Source organism: Carettochelys insculpta, chromosome 1 (assembly GCF_033958435.1).
Source record: "Carettochelys insculpta isolate YL-2023 chromosome 1, ASM3395843v1, whole genome shotgun sequence".
NCBI classification, from domain to species: Eukaryota; Metazoa; Chordata; order Testudines; family Carettochelyidae; genus Carettochelys; species Carettochelys insculpta.
In genome coordinates this window covers 154,674,639-154,689,342 of record NC_134137.1, presented here as the reverse complement: position 1 = coordinate 154,689,342, position 14,704 = coordinate 154,674,639, and the positions used below count along the sequence as shown (strand labels likewise).

Here is a 14,704-nt window from a genome sequence, read left to right as displayed (position 1 = left end):
GATGCGTACACCTCGTTGATGCTCATGAAAGCAACAGCAGCAGCCACACCAACAGAGCCAGGACAATTCCCTTGCCCCCACTGTGAATGCCCATGCCATTCAAAGCTTGGTCTCCTCAGCCACATGCGAGTCCAGAACCAATGAGCCTGTGCAAGCTCAAGACGTCATCGTCAGACAGGGAGGCCTACCTACATCTAGTAAAGTAGCAGAAGATAGCGACAGTTTGGAATCCTTGCTGCTGCATTCAGAATGTAACTTTTAACCCGCTGCCAGTCAGTCAATGTTCTAATATTTAGGAGGTGGGGGTAGGAGGAAGATACAGGAGAGATTAAAGGTTGAAAAATGAATCTTGGGAGTATTTGCAAGTCACTTCTTTTGGTCTAGTGTATTCTGTAAGTTGGTGTCAATGTTCAGTGTTGCTCTGATTAGACAATTTCCTATTTTCAAACACCCTTTGTTGAGTTTGGCACACGGTTAGGAAACAAGCTTTATTGCTTTCACTGGGAGCAAGATTGGGTTGCCAACAATCTTCTAAATTTTAGAATGGAAAAGTAGAGGGGGAATGGGGGCATGGGGGCCATGATTCAGGAAAACATTTAAGTACATGCTGAAGACAATCCCTAATCAGGACAGTGCATAAGCATGCATTTAGCTTTAAGCACATGTTTAAATCCCATTGATTTATTTTAAAATAATCAGAGTAGGCTGCTGAAAGCATCTGAAATGATTTGAGTGGCACAAGAGATACTGGTAGAAAGGCTACAGCAAATGAAAGAATAACCAGGTGAGTGTAAATAGGAAAATTATTAATGTACCATCTTGCATCCTATTTGAGTTGAAACACTATTATTGATCTCTGTAGGAGCTTGCATTCTAAAAATAGACTGCATTTGGGACCTAAGCGACAGCAAATTGGAGCAGCGCAGCGAGAGTTCTGAACAGATTGGGATGTCACAGGGAGCTAAAAGAAGAGTTGGCATAAGCAAGGAAATTCATTAGACAATCAGTAGCAATTCCAGAGCACTGGGAGAGCACTGGAGAATATGGCAATTGTAACAAATATGGCAAGTGTAGGCAATATCATTTGGAGTTCTTAATGCATTAAATTTATGTGAGCCAACAATTATTGTAATTCCCTGGGGGGACTCTAGGAACTCAGAATGGTGCTCGGTGATTAGACAAATTTACTCAGGTTGTAGTGCTTCCAGAGCGCTACTACCACTTGGAGATACTTATATAAACTGGTTCAAAGTAGATTCTCCAGAGATCAGCAGCGAAAGACAGGGCTTATGGATAAACAGTCTGGGTTTAAATTGACCGCCTTTCTGATCCAGCAAATTGAAGTATCTTCCATCAAAGGCAGCAGCAGGCAATCCTTGGAAGGGCTTTGTGGGAGCTGGGGTGAACTCTGATAAGGTTAATAACATTTGTGCAGGTTCTTTGTAATGTAGGGATTCTCAAACTTCATTGCTCCATGACCCACTTCTGACAATGAAACCTGAGCCCCTCTAAGCCCTGCCAAAGCACAACCCCACCTCCCAATGCCCAGGTGAAGGAGCCAAAGCCCAAGGGCTTCAGCTCCATGTAGGAGGCTTGTAACCTGCGACTCACCATTCAGGGCTGAGTCCTGGGGCTCAGGCTTTGTCTTCAGCCCACACAAGTCTAATGCCAGACCTGGTTACCCCACACTTGACACACTTTGGGGTCCATACCACAGTTTGAGAACGGCTGCTGTAATGCTTTCACCTTAAATATAAACATACTTGCTTAGAAAGGCTGTGTGGTAACTTATCACTACAGGCAGTTAACCCATACCCAGTCTTCAGAGAGGAGGCAAAGACCAGGCTATCTGGCTTACTAGGAACTGGCAGCATATTGTACAATTTTCTTATAACTGGAGAGAAGCAACTCCTAGGGCTGGAAGGGACCTTGGGAGGTCATCTGGTCCAGTCCCCTGCCCAGACCAAGCACCACCCCGATGTCAATTTGCCCCAATCCCTAAATGGCCTCCTCAAGGGTTGAGCTCACAACTCCAGGGTTAGCAGGTCAATGCTCAAGCCACTGAGCTATCCCTTTGGGAAACCAGCAGGGAGAGAAATGCATGTCACTACCCAGCAGAGATGATGGCTGAGGCGCTGTGAGCTTGAGTGGAATTCTTTGCCAGAGAGCACTGGGAGAATACAAGTGCATTCATCTGAGTTGTGACAATGTTATTACAGATTGTTGATCTATGCAGCATTGCTCATAATTGCTAAACTGAAACAAATTAACACGAGAAGGGCTTGATTCTGCACTCCACTTATATGGGGGAATCCTGGACTGGGAGGGTCTAGCTCATTTAGGCTCACTGTGTATTTCATAAGTGGTGGTCCTTCACCTGGGGGGCAGACTGGGGAATACAGCTCAAAGAAGTAATAATGTGAGAGAGAATTAAAACTATAGCTTAGCCTACAGATTGCTGCCATGATGCAGTAGAGGAAGCACTGTGGTTCAGTGCACGGCACTCCAGACTGAGTGTCAGGAGTCCTGACTCTGCCACTGACTTGTTTTATAGTCTTAGATATGTCACATCACCTCTCTGTGCCTCTGTTTCCCCTTCTGTCTTCTGTGTTTGGATTCTTAAGCACTTCAGGTGGACACTCTCTGCCTACTTACAAAGTGTCTAACGCTGTAGGGCCCCAGCCTCAGTTGGGGCCATAAAGCAGTACAAAAATAATAAAAATAAATGTAGAGCTTTTCCTTTGTCTGGAATATGCTACTGATTTCAGGGGGGTTCCAAACTCATAGGACTGGACTCATTTGTGGGGAAGGTCCTGGGAGTGGAAGGAGGAGCAGAGCAAGTAACTGAGGTAACACAAGCAGTCAACCATTTGAATATCAGTAGCATATCAATACTGTGCATAGCTCCATGTATTTTTAAATTACATACTCCGATCAATACTACAAAGCTCAGCTTACATACGCACAATAGTAGACATTTGGAGGAACACAAAATGACATACATAACTGATAATTGGGTCGAGCTTAGTTGCTGCCACTCAAAAATAGATCTTGGAGTCACTGAGCAGGTGTTTTCAGAGCACTATCTACAATGTATCATGGCAGACAAAAATGGTAACAGAATGTTAGGAACCATAGGAAAGGGAAAGACAAGGCAGCAGAAAATATCATCGTGACGCTATATAAATCCACATTACAACCACACTTCAAGTACTGCATGCAGTTCTGGTTACCTCATCTCAAAGGCTACGTCTACACAGTGATCTTTTGAAAGAAGCCCTTCTGGAAGATCTCTTCAAAAAGAACTTCTTTCAAAAGAGGGCGTCCACACACAAAAAAGCAGATTAAAAACAGTGATCTGCTCTTTTGAAAGAGAGCATCCATATAGCCCCCACTCTTTCGAAAGCACGGGCCAGGAATTGAAAAAATCAGACCCCATGAGAACTGCTCTTTCGAAAGACGGGCCCTGTGGAGTGTCTACACACGTTTTCCTTTGAAAGAAGCTTTGGAAAGGGGGTGCTCTTCCTGAAATGGGAAAGGAAGAGCAATTTTGAAAGGAGCATCTTATTCTTTTGATTTACTTTTGAAAGAATGCTTTTTGTATGAAGATGCTCTGCTGGATCTTTCAAAAGAGCCCCCTTCTTTCGAAAAACTTTTGAAAGAATTTGCGAGTGTAGATGCAGCCAAAAATTTATTACAGTGGGGAAAAAGTCCAGAGAAGTGCCATAGAAATGACTGGCATGGAACAGCATCTACATGAGGAGGGATTGAGAACACTAGGACCATTCATCTTCGACAAGAAATGTTGGAAGGGGGAGATGATGGAAGTCTATAGAATCACAAATGGTATGGAGAAAGTGAACAAGAAAGTATTATTTATGAATTCACATTCAACAAGCAGCAGAGGTCACCCAATGAAATTAATAGGCAGCAGATTTAAGACAAAAGGGAGTACTTCCTCACATAACATGCAGTCAAATCTGATGCAAAGACCAAAAGGTGTAACTGAGTTCAGAGAAGAATGAGAAGATCATGGAGACAGGTCCACTTCTATCAATGGCTATTAATCAAGATGGTCAGCGACCTAAACCTCTCATTGCCTGAAGCTGGGAGTAAACAAAAGAACAAGGATGACTCAGTAAATTGCCCTGTTCACTTCATTCCATCTGTCACATCTGGCACTTGCCATTGTCAGAAAACAGGGCAAGATGGACCAATTTCCTGATCCAGTATGGCCATTCTTATATAATAAAGCAGAAATGAAGAAATAAGTGAGGCTCAAACTGGTATAAGGGGGAGTCAAGGGAAGATTAGAATAGGGAGATGGAAGATGGGTGGAGCTTTCTGGCTACATCTAAACTACAGAGATCTTTCAAAAGAAGTTCTTCTGGAAGATCTCTTCCAAAAAAAACTTTTGAAAGAGTGCATCCATGCAAAAAAAAGTGGATCAAAATATCGATCCGCTCTTTCGATAGAGAGTGTCCACACAGCCACTGCTCCTTCTAAAGAATCAGCCAGGGAGTGAAAAGTCTGGCACCACAAGGACTGGTCTTTCAAAAAAAGGACCTGTGGAGCATCTACACACTCTCTTTTTCTCTGAAAGAAACTTCCAAAAGGAGGCACTATTCCTGATCCGGGAAGGGAAGAGGGCTTCCAGAAGAACAGCCAATTTCTTTAGATTTCAGATTGAAAGAGCACATTTTGGCTGTTTCTACACAGGCCACTTCCTTTGGAAGTGGCATGCTAATAGCGGGAGCAAAAGATGCTAATGAGGTGTAGATGCAAATTTCTTGCACCTCATGAGCATAACATCACATGATTTGGAGTCCAGAAGACCGTTCTCCCAGACTCCAAAACACCGTGTAGAAGCGCGGCCCCTTCTTCCCAAAAATTTTTGGGAAGAAGGGGCCTCCGGAAGGAGGACTTCCTTCCGGAAACTCCTCCCAGCGGCCGTGCTTAGAATGGCCTTCCAGACTCCAAATCACGTGACATTATGCTAACGAGGCATGGAGGATTTGCATCCATGCCTCATTAGCATCTTTTGCTCCCTTTATTAGCATGCCACTTCCGAAGGATGTGGCCTGTGTAGAAACGGCCTTTGTATGTAGATACTCTGCGTGTTCTTTTGAAAAAGGGCCAGATTTTCTGAAAGAACTTGACAGTGTGGACGCAGCTTTTGACTTGATATCCGAATGACACCTTGGTAGGTGCACCGCCAGTGGAGTATTACCGTATTACTGACTGGAAATTACAATATTACTGATTAAGATGGTCACTGTGCTATAGTGATGTTAAAAATCTGACGCGAGCCCATGAAACAAAGGAACTCCAGTTAAAGAAGCTGCTCATTTTTTAACAGATGAAAAACAATACCCTACAGTGACATCTTTCAGTTGGAAAGATCACAAAATAGTTCACAAATTAAGGGCCAAATTCTGCTAAGAGGTGGACGCAGTCTGGCTTGCACAGATGTTGTAAGAACCCAGCATGCGTACTTGAGGGTAGGGATTGGTGCCAGTATGTCACTAGAAATATTTCTGTTCGCCTGTGACTGAAGGTGAAGATGCTTTTCAGTCACATCGCAGGGAACTGAAATTGCAGGGAGACTGTATGTGGGCAGAATGGCCTTACCCAGGTGGGAAGGAGGGAGAGTTTGTACGCTGGGAATCCAGCAAGAGACGTTTAAACCTTTGATCCTGTTTTTGTTGTTTTATAAATACAACCACTGCCAGGTGCAAGGGATTCGAGCAGTCAGCACTCTCCAACCAACAGGGGCTTTCCGGAGCTATGGAGCTAGTTGAAAGGCCAAATTCTTGTCACAGTCCCGTGTAAATCTGGTGGAATTCCCCCAACGTCAGCGAAGCCCCTCCAGGTTAGGACGGGTGAAAGCGAGTGCAGAATTTGCAAAGATGCCCAATGAAAGCCATTTGTCTGTGGGATGGCTTGAAGGAAATTCAGGCTGGGAGAGGCAGCAGATAAACTTAGTAAGCCATGCTGAGATGGGGTCAGGCTGCTTTGATTACAATGAAGGATAATCAGTGCTCAAAATAGTCAGAAGAATTTCTTACCTCATTCTTTTGGGCAATTAATTTATTTTCACCTTTACTTAATTAATTTGACTTCTTTTCTGAAAAGTATATTTTAAAGCCATAATTATTAGTCATGAAAGGTTAACTGGTATAGCTCTCCTATAGCCTCCCTTACTTGTCTCTGCTATAATCTAATTAGTTCCGGTCTCTTTTCCATTTTTGTTCCAATTTAGCCCTCCGCATTTTAGGATGAGAAAGAAAAGCAATATTTATACAAAATATTGTGAACTACGAATAGTGGTCATATTTTCTAAGTGCTGTTATTATTTGATTTTTCTGAGAATTTTAGTGAAAGATTTATTGCGCAGGCTAGGGGTTACATCAAATACCAGCAGCCTGGAAATACTCAGTATTTTACTGAGTGATTTCTTGCATTTGTTATGGGGAGGGTGAATAAGGAAGTATTATTTATCACTTCACATTCTGCAAGCAGCAAGCATGATTTCTTGCATTTTTAAAGCTGATATTTCCTCATTATTGACCTGGTCTGTATAATTGTAATCAATAGTAACACTTCTCTTAACTTCAAAGTTAAGAAGATTAGAACTTATGCAGGGTTACACATTAAGGCTGCATCTACACTAGCAAGTTCGAAAGGTTTTTATATTATTACGAAAGATCTGTGGAGCATCTATGCACAATAAGTGTTCTTTTGAAAGCAAATTGTAAGAATGTGGTGCTCTTTTTGAAATCGCTCTTCCTTTCCCACTTCAGGAAGAACATCTTCTTTTGAAAGCTTCTTTTTTTTGATCCCTGGCCTGTTCTTTCAAAATAGTGGGAGCTGTGTGGATGCTCTCTTTCGAAAGAGCAGATCACTGTTTTTATCTGCTTTTTTCAGAAGAGATCTGCCAGGAGGGCTTTTTTCGAAGGATCTCGGTAGTGTAGACATAGCCTTAGTGTCTACACAATGAAACCTCTAGTTCAAAATAAATTCAAAATAGTTTAGTTGGCTTATTCCAGATTGGTAACCTCATATCATGAGGAATACTGCCTATTTCACAATAGCTATTTTGAAATAGGAGTTGTTAAAACAGGGAATATTGCCTATTTCGAAATAAGCCGTAGTGCGTCTAATGGCTTTATTTCACAATAGGCACTCTCTGTATGTATACAATGTGTTTTGAAATACCTAAGTGGTATTTCAAAATGCATTTTTGTGTGTAGCAGCATTATTTCAAAATAAACTATTTTGGAATAGCTATCCCAGAATTGCTCATTTCAGAATAAGGCTGCTGTGTAAACATACTCTGAAACCATTTGGAGAGGCAACAGATAAGACAACATTAAGAACATAAGAACGGCCTTACTGGGTCAGACCAAAGGTCCATCTAGTTCAGTATCTGGTCTTCTGAAGTGGCCAGTGCTGCCAGGTGCCTTACAAGGAATGAACAGAACAGGTGAACTTCAAATGACCTTATTTCCTGTCGCTCATTCCCAGTTTCCCGGCAAACAGAGGCTAAGGACATCATCTCTGTACATCCTACCAAATAGCCCTTGATGGATCTATCCTCCATTAATTTATCTAGTTTTTTTGAACCCTGTTATACTCTTGGCCTAAACAACAGACTCTGGCAAAGAGTTCCACAGGTTGACAGTGCATTGTGTGAAGAAATACATCTTTTTGTTTGTTCTACATCTGCTGCCTGATAATTTCATTTGGTAACTCCTCCCCAGTTGTTGGAGAAGGAAAGAATAGCACTTCCTTATCTACTTTCTTTACACCAGTTATGATTTTTATAGACCTCAATCCTGTCTCTCCTTAGTTATCTCATTTACATGCTGAAAAATCTCAGGCTCTGTCTACACTACAAAAATAACTTAGAAGTTGCTTCCTTCGAAGTACAACTTCGAAGGAAGCAACTTCAAAGCTGAGCATCTACACACATCCTGCTTCCAAGTTAAATGTCAAAGTAGGGCACCACTCCATTCCCAGGAATGGAGTAAGGGCTTTGAATTTGGGCTCCCTGCTTCAAAGTTAACTTCAAAGTAAGGGAATACGTGTGTAGACTCTTTGCTGGCTACTTCGATGTAGTGCCTAACTTCCAAGTTAACTTCAAAGTTAGTTCCTAATGTAGACACACCCTCAGCCTTATTAATCACTCCTCATGTAGAAGCCATTCCATGTCCCTTATAATTTTGGTTGCCCCTTTTTAACCTTTTCCTGTTCCAATATATCTTTTTTAGAAATGAGGCAACCACATTTGCTCACAATGTTCAAGATATGGGCATACTTTAGAGTTACATAGAGGCTATAAGAAATTTTCTGCCTCATTTATCTCTTTCATAATGATTCCCAACATTCTGTTCACTTTTTTGACTGCCACTGAACACTGAATGGATGTTTTCAAAGAGCTGTCCACAAGGACTCCAAGATCTTTTTCTTGAGTGGTAACAGATAATTTAGACACCATCATTTTATATATACAGTTGGAATCATGCTTTCCTATATGCCTTACTTTGCATTTATCAACATTACATATCATCAGCCTTTTTGTTGCCAATTCATCCAGTTTTGAGAGATTCCTTTGAAGTTCTTTCAGGCTGCCTGGCACTTAACTATCTTGAGTACTTTTGTATCATCTGCAAAATTTGCGATCTCACTGTTTAACCTTTTCCCCCAAATCATTTATGAATATGTTGAAAAGAACTAATGAGTGGTATAGAAATTAGGTGCTGCTATTTACTTTTTCTCATGATTCAAGAAGAAGGGGGCATTCAATGAAACTGAAAGGCTATAGATTTTCAAGTGATGAAAGGAAACAGATTTTATCATTTATTTTGTGGCCCTTCTTGCCATAGGACACCGTAGTGATCAAGAGCTTAGACTGATTCATTAAAGTATAAGACAATTGTAAGAATCATGAGGACATCCAAGGTTTCATTCAAAAGATGTGACCTGCAGGCGGAGGAAGGTATCACATAAAAATGATTGTATTGTACATTCACTTTGTATTCCACTCTGCATAGATATAAATGACAACACAACATGCAACGCAAATTACAGACGCGAAGAAGATATTTTCATTAAGAACTTACATAAACTTTGGCTTTCCCAAAAATATCCTCAGATACAATAGTAAATGATTCATTTGTCTGTTCTAATCTTTCAGGTCTGAAAAGAGAAACAGAATTACATATAATGAGTGCAGAACATTGAAATATTTTATATGCAGTATTTGTACGAAGATTATGAACCTGCTAAATGCAAGATGCTCCATGAGAAATATCCTCTTTGTGCATTTACATCCATGTCTTTGTTGTCTATGTACTGATGACATAACTTAGTACAAAGCAAAAAGTGGTGAAGCCGTACATATTCAGGAATAAGTTTGATCTTATGAGCAGAAACTCATGCAACTCAAGGGAAGAATATCTTCTCAGCACAGGTAGTTGATTTTTTTTCTGTTGATGTTGAAAATAGATATTGACATAAGCTTCTTGGATAAAAATATTTTAACACAGTGGTTCTCAAAGTGTGGGTTGGGACCCCAAAGTTGGTCACGATCCCATTTTAATGGGTTCACCAAGGCCAGCATTTGACTGGCTGAGACCCAGGGCTGAAGCTGAAACCTGAGCTTCACCCCAGCCCAGGGCAGCAGGATTAGTCTCTGCCAGCTCCCAGATTTATGTATTAACTTTTTTGTCAGAAGGGGTTCATGATGCAATGGCATTTGAGAACACCTGTTTTAACAAAAGGTGCAGATTGCAGACTTAGTGAAAGTTCATGAATTACAAGTTGTAGCTTTACATGTTAGTCAATGGTTAATGAATGGTTTTGAAATTTTGTAAGATTAAGCGTTAAATCACAGTGAAAATATCTGAGGAAGTCATCTTCAAAGAGCATGCATAAATTCCCCCTTAACAGTAAAGCCACAATATTTTGTTCTGCCTAAAACATATATATAAAACATGTAAAAAGAAGTGTTGTTTAGATATTTTTGAATTCCTTTACATTACACAGAGGCTGGTGACAGGAATGTGAATTAAAAAGATCCTTAACTAGACCCTGGTTCAGGAAAACATCTATGTCCAGGAAAGCCTTAAGAATATGCTTAAAATTAAGCACACAGCTAAGTGTTTTTGTACAATAATGGGTCTTAAGACCCAATCCTGAAACCATTACTGAAGAAAATAGTCCCAGTAACTTTGAGGGGGCTGCTCATTTGAATAAGGGACAAAGAATCAGATCCTTAGAAGATAATATAAAATACTGTCTCCAGTATACATTTCCACTGTGTTACTAGTGCAGTGAAATTGAATATGTTCAAACAGATCTTTAAATATTATGATTAAATGTAAAAAACTACATGTGTATTTTATATAGAATGTACCTCATGAAGAGTGCTTGAGGCACCTTCTGTTATTGAAAATGAAATGTTATTGTTGGAGACGTTCAATACACTGTATTTCCTTTGCCTCACTTATGTCATTTAGTCGCTGTGAAGGCATAGTGGAACTCTTCTGGTAATGGTATTCATGAACATTCTACAAATCACTGTACCTGTTCTACATGCAATGAAATTTGCCTGGCCTGCTTGTAATTTATTCAGTTCAAATAAGGGTAGTTATTCTGGTTAGGAAACATGTTTCCAACAGTATTTTACCACCAGAAGTCGTGTGGCACCTTATAGACTAACAGATTTTTGGAGCATAAGCTTTCATGGGCCAAGACCCGCTTCATCAGATGCATGTGTGTGTGTGTGGGGAGGGGGGGTCAGAGAGGTATTTAAAGAGTGGGGTCCCAGTAAGAGGGAGGGCCAGAGCTGACAAGATCTATTCAGCAAGGTGGAAATGGCCCAGTATCAACAGCACTTATCAAAAGAGATTAAAAACAAGTCAGATCAGACAGGGGGATATGAGCCTTTGTCAGAGTCTAATGGGGAGATATTAGCACCCAGAGCAGAGAAACTGCCTTTGTAAACTGAAAGCCACTCCTAGTCTCTGTTTAATTCATGGTTAATGGAGTCAAATTTGCAAATAAACTGCAGCTCAGCGATTTCTCTCTCCATTTGATTTTTGAAATTTTTTTGTTTCAGAACTGTCACCCTTAAATCTGCCACTGAGTGTCCAGGGAGATTTTACCACCAGTGACACATGTTTAATGCAGGTGGCTCTTTCCCAGTTGTTGCAGGACAGGATATAAAGTCAGCAACTCAGAGCATTATATTTTAGGTTGTTACAAATAATATTTGAATGACTTTCCACAGAAAACTATACAGGATTCTCAGTCAACCTCGGCTCTGGAAAAAAGCACATTCTTGTATTTTTGCTTTAAATATTTGATATCAGTGTAGTTTACTGTGTTCCTTTATCCTGTATATGTGTATCTATCTCCCCCTATATATACTCTGCAGCAAGTGTGACTGAGGTGGGACTAGAGGAAGTGTCAAGATCCAGAATGCACCAGTTGCATCTTCCATTTTCACACTGAGAAGATTAGCGTGACTGTTTGATCAAGAAAGGACAATTTCCCACATGCTGCATTATCACAGATGGTAATGCAAAACATCTGCTGGAAAAGTGTCATCCTTTGGATTTTTACACAGTCTCCAACTGCTCACAAAATTCACAAGTGGGTGTGTTGACTTTGTTCTATTTCCCAGGAATCTCAAGGCACTGAATTTTAAACAGACAACAGTAATTCATAGGTGAAGAAGATATGCAGCATTTCCAAAATTTAGTGAACTTTTTTTCTCTATAATTAAATACTATATTCAGTTAATTAAACATACTTTGATAAAATCCCAGATTATTCACCCATGCTACTACTCTGTTACTGCCTTGTAACTTCCAGAAAGAAGAATCTACAAGTAGATGGAAATGAGCTTTGAAAGAAAGGAAGAGTGGACTAAAAGGAGTTGGAGAGAATGCACATATCCTTCTATTCTGAGCTACACAATTTTCTATCATTACTGTAGGCTATGCAGTCTTTTACTGGATCAGGTAAGAATTATGTGTGTGAAAATTTTTATACGCACAGCAAATTGAAGTCACAGCAGAATAGAGGTTGCTGTGCAATCTTAATTCAATCTGCTTGCATACATGCATTATGGTGGTCTTTAATTACCCAGTCACATGCTATTTTTCCTGAAGATTTCTGCTTCGGTTGAGTGACCAATATGCATCCTGTGCACTGAAAAAGTAAATATTTTCTTTTCTGCTTGTTAAACTGAAGACAGAACTATAATTTCCTTGTGGACATTTCTGTGGAGCTCCTCAGCAAAAATAAATGTACTTTCACAACACCTATCAAAACAAAAAAACAGTCTTGTAGCACTTTAAAGACTAACAAAATAATTTATTAGGTGATAAGCTTTTGTGGGACAGACCCACTTCTTCAGTGGACCTGTTCCGTGAGAGCTCATCACATAATAAATTATTTTGTTAGTCTTTAAATTGCTACATGACGGCTTTTTTGTTTTGATAGAACACAGACTAATGTGGTTCTCTCTCTGTCACTATTTCACAACACCTAGGTGAGGTAAGAGGCTATTGGCCCCATTTAACAGATAGCAATTGAGGCACAGAGAAGTTTGAAGTCAAAAGCGTCCTCTAAATTTTGGTGCCCAGTTGGGGATTCTGAAAACCTGGTTTGTTACTTAAAATTACATATCACCTCACATGTTCAAACCACAGCTACAGGTGCAGCTGGGAGAGCACTGTTAGACTCAGCGTCTCAAGCCAAACATCCAGATAGCAAGTGTCACATCAGAACTCTGGGGTAGAGACAGGGATGGAATCCAGGTCTCCAGAGCACCATTCAACTTCTCTAATCATGAGCCCATTCTTTTTCATCCTGCAGTTCTCTGCCTCAGTCGCTGCACACCTTCCAGCTTTTGCAACAAATGAAGCAAACAGCCTCTTTTGCTGCACAGCTCTGTTTCATCCCCAGAGCAGGGCCATCTTGGGCACTGCCTCATTCAGTACTCCCCTTCTTACCATCCCCTTTGGCTTCCAGTCCCGGTCTCCTTGTCTAGCTAGTCCCAGGTTCTCACCTGGCTCCTCTCAGCCTCACCCACCGCTACTGGCTTGCAATCTTCACTTACTACTGCTGCCCTGCTTCCCAGTACTAGTCTCCTCCTTGCTCTCAGGCTGCCTTTCCCAGTGCCATTCTCCCTCTGCTGCCTCCAGTCCCAGTCTCATCCTTGGGAGCCTTGTCCCAAACTACCAGTGCACAAACCTGGCTTTTAGCACTTCTGCGTGTGAGCCTGGCAGCTTCCTTCTCCACACTGCCAGAACCCAGCACGAGGGCCACTGAGATCACAGCAGTGACAGTCTCTCTGCTCTCAGGTTGCCAGGCCCACACTCAACAGAGCCCACAGTGGCCTAAGGTTGCAATTGCTGGAAAGCCCTCATCAGCGTGGACAACTGGGACAGTCGGGGATGGGGGGGTGTGTGATTTAGCAGCTGTAAAGTGAGACGTTATTACTGAGCACCTGAGCATGGTGATATTCAAAGGCCTATCACCCGATCCCACTTGGGTGGATTTTCACATAAGAGCTAAAGAGCAGTTCCAGGCTCAGAAAGCTCTGTCTCCCCTGCTGTGTATGCTCTGGAGGTAGAAATGGAGCAGCCTGAGCAGAGTGAGGGAGATAGGGAGAAAGCAGTTGTGTGTAACAGGCTCCTGCTAAGATGATGCTGAGACCCTGCGTGGCAGGGACCAGGCCCCACTACTGGGCCCTTGCAGGCCCTCCAACCCTGAGTTCCATGGTGACAAGCCACACCTGAAAGGGGGGGAACTGCCTTGGAAACCTGTTCTGTTGCTTTTCTATCCTTATGGTTAGATTTTACTAATATTGACTCTCCCTTCTTGAAAATTCAGCTAAAGTAATGAAAGCCAGAGGAAGTATTCCTGAGGATGCTTTTACTTGCGACTGAGCACTCTGGTTTCTTGCTAATGGTAAAAAAGGGGGATGCAGTTGATCTAACTAGGTGGTTGTGTTTTCCAGAGAAGTTCTTAGGGCTACATGGTGGAGGAAGGGTCCCCCTAGGAAATTAATAGGAGTCATTATGCTATGCCTGCAGCAAAGGACTCAGTTAATAAAACACCAGGATCATAATGCTTTCTGGGGGATGTTTTTCATCCTGGGCAATATAACAATATGTCTGTGGCCACACTTGGCCAAAACTTCAAAATGCCCATGCTAATGGCCAAATCAAAGAATACTAATGAGGCACTGAAATGAATAGTCAGCACCTCATTAGCATGCTGCCGGCTGCGGCTCTTCGAAAGTGCCAGTTTTGAACACGCATGGCTTGACTGCACGGGGGTCCTTTTTGAAAGGTCCCCCACACATTTTGAAATCCCCTTATTCATCTCAGATGATACTTCATTTCAGCGGCTCATTCGCATGCTTCGATTTGGCCATTAGCATGACCATTTTGAAGTTTTGGCCAAGTGTGGCCAGGGCCTATGTGTTCTGACAGCTGTTCAGATGATCAGCAAAGAATCGGAGAAGGTTGAAGGAAGAGAACGCGCATTTCTTTTATATGACAAATCCTAATCCTTGGCCTTAAAGAAGATGAATACACACCAGCTGATTTGCTAGCATCGCAGTTATGCTCAGGGTGCCCATCTCTCCCGTTTTTCCCAGGAGAGTCCCTTATTTAAGCTG

The 14,704-nt window shown here is 41.6% G+C and overlaps 1 long non-coding RNA gene across 6 annotated transcripts in view; it reads right to left on the bottom strand.

Moving 5' to 3' along the window:
- LOC142013143 (uncharacterized) overlaps window positions 1-14,704 on the bottom strand; it is a 55,448-nt gene that overhangs the window by 24,542 nt on the left and 16,202 nt on the right. For 3 of the 6 annotated variants that reach the window (XR_012645567.1, XR_012645562.1, XR_012645559.1), the window contains exons 2-3: window positions 9,126-9,201; window positions 193-285 (exon numbers count right to left, since the gene is read on the bottom strand). This is a non-coding gene — a long non-coding RNA (uncharacterized LOC142013143). Of the gene's footprint in view, window positions 1-188; window positions 286-1,611; window positions 1,747-9,125; window positions 9,202-14,704 lie in introns of all 6 variants that reach the window. The other 3 variants (XR_012645565.1, XR_012645561.1, XR_012645560.1) reach the window with 3 other exon arrangements.